Here is an 11,119-nt window from a genome sequence, read left to right as displayed (position 1 = left end):
CACGTGACACTTAACCAGAGCAGCCGGCCCCCGGCCCCAGTGTGAGTGAGCAACCTTCCTGTGATGGTGGAATATTCCGGTGGAATATAGGAGACACCACAATTGCTCAAGTGGCTTCATTCTTGGCTGGGGGTAACTGAGCTGACAACAGTGATACCGATCTGTTAGCTGTGCTTAGACAAAGAGCCAGTGAGATTTTCCAAGGCATAAAGATCCAGCAGGTTGGCCTGCTTCCTTGGCCAGGGTGGTTCTAGATGAGAGGATCACTCCTGACATTCTGCTGGCTGCCTAAGGGTGTGCCTGTCTGCCCACTGGCCAACACGTCATGCTGAATATGGATCAACCCAGCAGTGAGTTAGAACAGTCAGTCTCCCACGTGTGAGAATGAGAAGGACGCTTGTTTCCGATGTTCCAGGGAACACCCTGGACAGGACTGGCTACATTAGTTTGCGGGTGCAATGCAAAATAAAAATGTGGCGCCCCTGTGCAAAAACTATTAAAAATTTCAAGATAGTGACAACAGGGCATTAAATCAAACTCGAGCCCCTATAAAAGCAATGGGACACAGGTGCCACAGCCATGATGCTGGCTCTGATCTTGTGACCTGTCTTCTTGCCTGGATCTGGATCTTATGGCCTCTAGTCTGTTCTGCAATGCCCCTTTAGAGTATGTCAAGGACTGGCATCTCAGTCCTCATGAGTGAAATGGCATGAGATGCTGATGGAACAAGGAATGAGGCAGCTTTTGGATGTAGGAAGGTGAACGGAGGTAGGGGTCAACCTACCAGGACTCCGCCTCTGCAGAATTGGCCTTTCAGAGACAGAGTTGGCTTTCCATGGAGACCACTGGGATCTTCATGCGGCGCTAAGGAAACTGGCCATAGCTGAGTGCTTAAGGCAGTGCAGTCAGTCCTGATGGAATGCCGAGTGGCAGATCAGAGCTGGAAATCACGGATCCACCACGTTATACAGCCGCAGCTATAAGGCCTGGATCCCAGACCCTGATCATGCTAGGGGAGGGCCCAATACTTACCCTATTATGCAACTGATCAGATGCATGTCATAACACAGGGCTGAGGTTTCTCTCCTGGAGTCTAATTACAGCTCTGCTCAATCCCTGTCAGCTCCCCCAGATTGTGATGGAGAATATGGGGAAACTCTGCACTTCACTACTCCTGTTTCTAAGTTTTTCTCCCATAAGTACTATTCAGGCTGGTATGTGTGCTGCCAGAACGCTACAGTCCTAAGGCAGGCTTCATGAAGTGGGGACACTTTAGCTGAGTATTTAAGGATGAGAAGTTTGCTAAACAGGCAAATGGTGTGTGTGTATGTGTGTGCATATGTGTGTATGTGTGTGTGTGGCAGTGGTTGGTGGCGGTTTATAGGCAAGAGGAACAACACGTGCAAAAGCAGAGAAGCAAACCAGAGGAAATAAAAATCAGGAAGTCATTAGTAATTTGATTTGGTAAGGACAAAGGGTTATGTGTGCGAGAGTCATGGGAAATGTGCCTGGAAAGATAGGAAGAGGCCAGATCACAGAGGGCCTGGCGTGTCCTATTAAGGACTTTGTACTTTGTACACTATGGTTAAGACAATGAAGGATTTTCAGGAGGAAAGTGACACAATCAGATCTAAAGTTCTGATGGATTGCCAGAGTACAAGTGAGAGGACGGTAAGACTGGAGGCAGGTGGTTGCAATGGTCTAGAAGAAAATGATGGGAGAGGGAACGCTGTCGAGTTGAATGACTGCACGTGTGATTAAGCCAAAGAGACCCTGAAGCCACAGGATTGTGTAGCCACAAAACAGGAACAGCCTGGATATTTGATTTATTTTTTTGTAAGGGAGATTCTCAGGAGAGTCACCATCCCAGGAACATCTGAACTGGGTTTTACAAGAGTAATATAAAGTTTTATTGGGTTTAAGCCATTGAGATTTTTGGATTTCTTTTTAAGTATTTCAGCTTTTAGCCTATATTGATGTATAGAAGTAAGGAAATCAATGGTGGGTAGTACCATTAATTCAATATAGTGAAGACAGAAAGGAACCAATTCAGAAGATGATGATGAATTTGTTTAACTATGTCTTGCATTTGAGTGGCTGGTGTGAGAGCAAAATGGAACTTGTACAGAAACAGTTCTCTGTGAGTCACCTGTGCATCTTGAGAGCAAGTCATGGACTGCCCTTTGCTTCAGACTCTATCTTTTTAGGGATGTTTAGATAGCAAATAACCTTTGAAGAAAACTTGAACAACATTTTTTTTTTTTTTTTTAATGTGGACTGTTCTTAAAGTCTTTATTGAATTTGTTACAATATTGCTTCTCTTTTATAGTTTGGGGTTTTGGCTGAAAGGCATGTGGGATCTTCGCTCCCCAACCAGAGGTCCCTGCATTGGAAGGTGAAGTCCTAACCACTGAACCATGAGGGAAGTCCCAAAACACTTGAACAACTTTTTTTTTTTTTTTTTTCCACTTGAACAACTTTTGAAGAAAAAGACAGTGTCTCCCTCTGGAGCAAAGAGCAGGCATGCTTGCTGCCCACTATAGAAGACTGGAGTTCTCTAAGTTCACGTTCCTCTCCCATAAGGCCACTCACCTCATGTGCAAGTTCCATCTGGCCTTCATTTTGCTTTGTGGGAACTAGAGCTCCAGAACCAGCACAAAAACGCTGATATTCTGGGTGCAACTCTTGCTGTGAGTAACATATCACCCTATGTCTCTGACTCAGGAGTCTTATGTCAAAATTTACCAGCACCCATGAATCTCTGGCAGGCTAATTTGATAACCTGGAAGCAGTTCATAGCTCTGGACAGAGCTGTCTAGAGATGGTTAGAGATACAGATTTGGAGCTTAGGCCCGAGGTCTCATCAGAGTGTAGGTGGGTTGAGTCGTGGGTGTTGATGAGATTACCTGCGATTTGGGGAGTAGAAGCACTAAGTGAGAGATGAGAGAGAAGAGAGCCTTGAAGAACACTGACTACTGGCAGAGAAAGGAAGGGAGAAGCGCATGTGGGACAGACCAAGACAGAGACACGTGAGAATTAGCTTCAGCTTCACACAGGACGGCTTAGGAATGTTAATTACCGTGAAAGTCAGTAAGATAAGCAAGTCTGTATCTGAAACTTGAGAAGTCACTGGAGACTTTAGGATGACCAGTTTCAGGGGAGTGATGAAGACAAAATCCAGATTGCCATGGGTTTGAAAACAGTAGGAGGTAAGAACACGAGGACAAGTGCAGTCCCTGTTTCAAGAAGTGGGTGTGAAGGAAAGGAGAGAGAGGATTGATTATACTAGTGAGGTGCCTAAGGTTTGGAAAAGTGCCTCTGATATGATTTTATATACATATATATATAAAATACACACACACACACACACACACACACACACACACAGACAGACACAGACACATGGCTATACCTTATCCTTATATCCAAGCTTTTCCAGCCTGGCTCTAATTTACTTTTCTTTTTTCTTTTTATTTGGCGTGGCTTGCAGGATCTTAGTTCCCTGACCAGGGATTTGAACCTGCGTTCTCAGCAGTGAAAGCAAGGAGTCCTACCCACTGGACGGCCAGGGAATTCCCTCCAATTTACTTTTCTAAACCAATTTCATACTGGTTTCCACCATGAAATGTTAGTGTAAGTCTCATAGGCTTACTAACCCCATACTTCCTTCCCAAGTATTTTGCTTATTCCTACCTTAATGCCAATACAAACCCTAACCATTGTTCAATGCCCTGTTAAAATCTCCCCCTCTACATTAAAGGTTTCCCTGTTTCTCTGCAGTCCACATTGATCTCTCCTCCCACTAGCACTGCAGGCTCTGGTCACTATCTCTCTTCTGGCATTTCGTATTTCCAGATGTGTCTCATACCTTATAGTCCAAATAGATGGGAGGCAGCTCAGTATAGGGAGTTGAGAGCCTGGGCTTGAGGATCAGGCAGAACTGGAATCAGGTACTGGCTCTGCTGTGAACGAGCAGGCCAGCCATCGGCAAGTCATCTAAGTTCTCACAGTCTCAGTTTTCTCTAATGTAAAATGGGAATTCTTATCTTATAGGACTGTTGTGATAATTAAATTGATGCATGCAAAAAGGCTTGATATGGTGCCTGGCATATATTAAGTATGCAATTTTGTTCTCAAAGGTACTCATAGACCTTTGCTGAGTAAACATTTAATTATTTATTATCAAGGACAATTTTTATAATTTTTGCTTTAAACAGCTATAAGACTTATACTGTATAAAGAATTTAAAAGTGGAAAAAGCAAAAAGAAGAAAATCATCTTTTACATGTCTCGATATTTATCCTTTCTCATTCTCTTTATTATTTTTTGAGGATCCAACTTTCTATCTGGTATCATTTCCCTTCAGCCTGAAGAACTTCTGTTAGCATTTCTTGAAATGTAGGTTTCTTGGTGATAAATTCTGTCTTCTTTGGTCTAAAAATGTCTTTATTTCACCTTTATTCTTGAAGGGTATATATTTCCAGGTCATCTGTTTCTTTCACACTTTAAAGATGTTGGTCCATTCTCTTCTGGCCTGAATAGTTTCTGATTTGAACTCATTTGTTAATCAAATCATTTTTCCCCAGTATGTAATGTGTCATTTTCCTCTTATGACTTTCAACATTTGCTATTTATTTTTGGCTTTCAACAGTCTGACTATGATGTGCCCTGGTGTGAAATTTTTCCTGTTTATTCTGCTTGGTGTTCACTGACAATCTGATATCTTTCACTTTTTTCTCTGTTCTTCACACTGAATAATTTCTATTGATTTCAAGTATACTATTTATTCTGTCATCTCCATTTGTCTGATAAGTCCATCCAATAATTTAAAAACTTCAGAAATTGTATTTTTCAGTTCTAGAATGTCATTTTGTTCTTTCTTTAATCATTTCTACTTTTCTCCTAATATTTCTTAGGTTTTACTTACTGAAAGCATCTTTTATTTTACTTCATTGAAGAAGATAGCAGTTTAAAATCACTGTCTTCTAGTCCCAGTGTCTGGAACATCCTGGTGTTGGACTCAGTTGATTTTCTTTCACCTTGAGGATGTGTTCCATTCTCTTGGTTCTTTATATGACAAGTAGGTATCGACTGTATCCCAGTAATGATAAATATTAAATTGGGGAAATTCTGGATTCTTTTATTTTTTTCACATGATTGTTTCTTTTGTTGAAGCAGGCAACTACCTTGTCTGTGCTTGAATTGTAAAATCTATTTTTTGGGTGACAGTTCCAGTCTCAGTTCAGATATTTTTTCCTTAGATGAGCTGCTCAGTTTGGTTTATATATACATGGTTCAGGGGTCACTCAGATGTGAGTAGACACATTTGGTGGAACCCTTTCTTGTTCCTTCCCTTCCAAGATTCCTCTACTCTCTTCAGTGGCCATGATTCTCTGGCCAAAGAGATTGCTGTTTTCAATTAGCACCTCCTCCAAGACCATGTACTACTTACTCATAGACCACGTTTAACCCCAGAATAGAAGCCATAAAACAGGGAACTTACTTTGTGCAGCTCCCTCCTCTCCTACTCTGAGCTTGTCCTTTCCACCAAATTCTGTCTGCTCTGTTCACTCTCCAATTCACTGAGATAGTTGCTTTTTGTATTATGTCTAGGGCTTACAGTTGCTTTCTGTGGGGAGTTCTCCAGTCAGGTCTTATTCTGTCATTACTGGAGGTTGAGATTCCTATTTGCCTTTTAGCTTAAAGGTGATTTATTTCAAGAAGGGAAAAATATAACATCCAAATTACACTGACCTTGATGGGAGGGTAAAAAGCTGGGACAGGGCTTCCCTCGTGGTGCAGTGGTTGAGAGTCTGCCTGCCGATGCAGGGGACACGGGTTCGTGCCCCGGTCCGGGAAGATCCCACATGTTTGCGGAGCAGCTGGGCCCGTGAGCCATGGCCGCTAAGCCTGCGCGTCCGGAGCCTGTGCTCCGCAATGGGAGAGGCCACAACAGTGAGAGGCCCGCGTACTGCAAAAAAAAAAAAAAAAAAAAAAAAAAAAAAGCGGGGGCAATCTTTCTGGAAAGCAGTTAACATCAATATGTATTGAGCCTAAAGTTCTTCAAGGACCAACAGTAGGACATCATTAAACCAGTAATTGCACTTTAGGTACTGTTTGTAAAGAATACTGAATAAAGTGTGAAATGCAAGAGAGATTAAATGATAATAGCAGAAAATGAAACTATATTCAACATGATCCCAATTTGGTGGAATTATAAACATACACATTCATGTTAAAAAAAAAAAAAGACTGGAAGAAAATATTATAGGTGATAACTCCTATTAGCTTTTGGTGGTGAGACTATAGGTGATCTTTTTCCTTTTTAATAATGTTTAATAACTCCCAAATAGTCTCAATGAAATAAAATAATGGAATAAACAACAGCAAACTGGGGCTTCTCTGGTGGCGCAGTGGTTGGGAGTCTGCCTGCCGATGGGGGGGATGCGGGTTCGTGCCCCGGTCCGGGAGAATCCCACATGCCGCGGAGCGGCTGGGCCCGTGAGCCATGGCCGCTGGGCCTGCGCGTCCGGAGCCTGTGCTCCGCAGCGGGAGGGGCTGCAGTGGTGAGAGGCCCGCGTACCGCAAAAAAAACCCCTAAAAACCTCCCAGCTAACGAAAGTCCAGAACTGGATGGCTTCACAGGGGAATTCTACCAAACTTATAAAGAAGAGCTAATACCTATCCTTCTCAAACTATTTCAAAATATTGAAGAGGAGGGAACATTCCCAAATTTATTCTATAAGGCCACCATTACTCTGATAACTAAAATCAGACAAAGACACAACAAAAAAAGAAAATCACAGGTCAATATCTATGATGAATACAGATGCAAAAATCTTCAACAAAATACTAGCAAACAGAATTCAACAAGATTTAAAAAGGATCATATACCATGATTAAGTGGGATTTAATTCCAGGGATGCAAGGATGGTTCAATATCTACAAATCAATGAATCTGACACACCATATGAACAAAATGAAGGATAAAAATCACATGATCATCTCAATAGATGCAGAAAAAGCATTTGGCAAAATTCAACATTATAAAAATTCTTAACATATCTTAACATAATAAGGGCAATTTATGATAAATCCATAGCCAACATTATACTCAATGGTGAAAAGCTGAAACCTTTTCTTCTAAAATCAAGAATAAGACAAGGATATCCACTCTTGCCACTTCTATTTGACATATTATTGGAAGTCCTAGCCACAGTGCTCAGACAAGAAAAAGAAAAGTCATCCAAATTGGAAGGGAAGAAGTAAAACTGTCACGTATTTGCAGATGACATGATACCTTATATAGAAAACCCTGAAGTCTCCAAGTCTCCACCAAAAAACTATTAGAATTCAGTAAAGTTGCAGGGTACAAAATTAATATACAGAAATCTGTTGCATTTCTGTACACTATAATGAACTATCAAAAAGAAAAAGCAATAAAACGATTCTGTTTAAAATTACATCAAAAAGAATAAAATACCTAGGAATAAACTTAACCAAGGAGGTGAAAGGCCTATACTCTGAAAACTACAAAACACTGATAAAGGAGACTGAAGATGATGCAAAAAAATGGAAAGATATCCCATGTTTATGTATTGGAAGAATTAATATTGTTAAAATGTCCATACTACCCAAAGCAATCTACAGATTTAATGCAATCCCTATCAAACTTTTCATAGAACTAGAACAAATAATCCTAAAATTTATATGGAACCAGAAAAGATCCTGAATAGACAAAGCAATCTTGAGAAAAAAGAACAAAGGTGGAGGTATCACATGCCCTGACTTCAGACTATACTACAAAGCAACAGTACTCAAAAAGTAATGGTACTGGCACAAAAACAGATACGCAGATCAATGAAACAAAATAGAGAGCTCAGAAATAAACCCACACAATTATGGTCAATTAATTCATGACAAAGGAGGCAAGAATATACAGTGGAGAAAAGACAGTCTCTTCAATAACTGGTGCTGGGAAAACTGGAAAGTGAATGAAATTTGAACATTTTCTCACACCACATACAAAAATAAACTCAAAATGGATTAAAGACCTAAATGTATGACCTGAAACCACAGAAGAAAACACAGGCAGAACACTCTTTAACATAACTCATAGCAATATCTTTTTGGATCTGTCTGCTCAGGCAAAGGAAACAAAAGCAAAAATAAACCAATAGGACCTAATTAAACTTAGAAGCCTTTACACAGCAAAGGAAATCATTGACAAAATGAAAGACAACCTACGGAAAGGGGGGAAATATGAAAATATTTGCAAATGGTATGGCTGATGAGGCGTTAATATCCAAAATATATAAACAGCTCATAAAACTCAATATAGAAAAAACAAACAACCCAATTAAAGAACTGGCAGAAGACCTTAATAGGCATTTTTCCAAAGAAGACATACTGATGGCCAATAGACGTATGAAAAGATGCTCAACATCACTAATAACCAGGGAAAAGCAAATCAAAACCATAATGAATATCACCTCACACCTGTCAGAATGACTTTTGTCAAAAAGACCACATATAACAAATGTTGGCAAGGATGTGAAGAAAAGGGAACCCTAGTGCACTGTTGATGGGAATGCAAGTTGGTGCAGCCATTATGGAAAACAGTATGGAGGTTCCTTAAAAAACTAAAAATAGAGCTACCATATGACCTAGCAATTCCAATCCTGGGTATATATATCCAAAAACCCCACAAAACACTAATTTGAAAAGATACATGCACCCCAATGTTCATAGAGCATTATTTACAATAGCCAAGATATGAAAGCAACCTAAGTGTCCATCAACAGATGACTGGATAAAGAAGATCTGGTATATATATGATGGAGTATTATTCCAACATAAAAAAGAATGAAATTTTGCCATTTGCAACAACATGGATGGACCTGGAGGGTATTATGCTTAGTGAAATAAGTCAGACAGAGAAAGACAAATACTGTGTGTTATCACTTATATGTGGAATCTAAAAAATAAAACAAATGAATGAACATACCAAAACAGAAACAGACCCACAGATATAGAGAACTAATCAGTGGTTACCAGTGTGGAGAAGAATGGGGAGGGGAGGGGCAAGGTAGGGATAGGGGATTAAGAGGTATGAGCTACTATGCATAAAATAAATAAGCTACAAGGACATATTGCACAGCACGGGATATAGCTAATACTTTATAATAACTTTAAATGAATTACAATCTATAAAAATATTGAGGGCTTCCCTGGTGGCGCAGTGGTTGAGAGTCCGCCTGCCGATGCAGGGGACACGGGTTCATGCCCCAGTCCAGGAGGATCCTGCGTGCCGCGGAGCCTGCGCGTCCGGAGCCTGTGCTCCACAACGGGAGAGGCCACAACAGTGAGAGTCCCGCGTACTGCAAAAAAAAGTCTAAAGATCTTGAAAATGATAATAGAAAGTAAAATTTCAAGCCTCCTCTCACTCCCAATGAAAAGAATTTTTGCTAGTTTCATTTATAGGATAGGAATTGTCAGGAGTTATTAATATATGTACCCTACTCAAGAGATGAGGGAGGTCTGGACAAATATTCCTACAGTTTTAGATTCCACAGACTCATAACTTTTAAAAAACAAGTTTAAGAATGCACATGTAGAGGGAAAAATACCAAGCAACTACCCTCTATTACCTTTATTTCAATTTCTTTCATCACCCCCTTCCCAAATATAATCTCAGAATTAAAGATCTTTAAACAAAAAACTCATAGCGTTGTCCTTATTTTTCGACATTTGCCATGCTTAATGAAGAGTTTTTGTGGACTGAATCGAATTTTGAGATCCACAGGATTAGAAAGGTTCTCAAGTCTCTTTCTTTTTTTTTTTTACAGTACGCGGGCCTCTCACTGTTGTGGCCTCTCCCGTTGCAGAGCACAGGCTCCGGACGCGCAGGCTCAGCGGCCATGGCTCATGGGCCCAGCTGCTCCGCGGCATGTGGGATCCTCCCGGACCGGGGCACGAACCCATGTCCCCTGCATCAGCAGGTGGACTCTCAACCACTGCGCCACCAGGGAAGCCCGATGGTGTCCTTTGAAGAACAACATTTAAAATTTTGATGAAATCAAATTTATCTGTTTTTTTCTTCTGTCATTTATGCTTTTGATGTCATATATAAGAAACCATTTTCTAATCCATGGTCACACAATTATACTCCTATGTTTTCTTCCAAGAGTTTTAAAGTTTTAGCTTTTTACATTTAGGTCTCTGACCTAAATCCCCATGACTTCATCCATTTTGAGCTAATTTTTGCATATGGTGTGAAGTAGGGGTCAAACTTCATTCTTTCACATGTGGATATACAGTTGTCCTAGCACTATTTGTTGAAAAGACTATTCTTTCTCCATTGAATAGTTTTGAACACTTGTTAAAATGAATTGGCCATAAATGTATGGGTTTATTTTGACTCTCTGTTGATCTATACATCTATCTTTATCCCACACTACACTGTTTTCATTACTGTAGCTTTGTAGTAAGTTTTGAAATTGGGAAGTGTGAGTCCTATGACTTTGCTCTTCTTTTTCAAGATTGTTTTTTTTTTTTGGTCCTCCTGAAATTCCATATGAATTGTAGGATAGGCTTTTCCATTTTTGAAAAAGACTGTTGGGATTTTGATTGGTATTGCATCGAATTTGTGGCTCACTTTGGGGAGCACTGCCATCTTTCCAATATTGTCTTCCAACATGAACATACAATGTCTTTCTATTTATTTAGGTCTTTAATTTCTTTCATCAGTTTTGTTGTTTTCATTATATACATTCTGCATCTCTTTGGGTAAGTTTATACTTCAGTATTTTATTCCTTTTGATGCTATTTTAAATAAAACAGCTTTCTTAATTTCCTTTCTGATTGTTCATTGCTAGTGTATAGAAATACAATTGACTTTTGCATACTATTGATTTCATAGGCTGAAAACTTGCTGAACTCATTTATTAGTTCTAGTAGTCTTTTCATAGATTCCTTAAAATTTCTGTACACAAGACCATGTCTTCTGCACTTAGAGATAGTTTTACTTTTTCTTTCCAATCTGGATGCTAGATGCCTTTTATTTATTTTTTCCCGCCTAACTGCCATGGCCAGAACTTTCAGTACAATGTTGAATAGA

The sequence above is a fragment of the Lipotes vexillifer genome, unplaced genomic scaffold, assembly GCF_000442215.2.
Source record: "Lipotes vexillifer unplaced genomic scaffold, Lipotes_vexillifer_v1.1 scaffold1594, whole genome shotgun sequence".
Taxonomy (NCBI): domain Eukaryota; kingdom Metazoa; phylum Chordata; class Mammalia; order Artiodactyla; family Lipotidae; genus Lipotes; species Lipotes vexillifer.
This window is presented reverse-complemented; position numbering follows the sequence as displayed.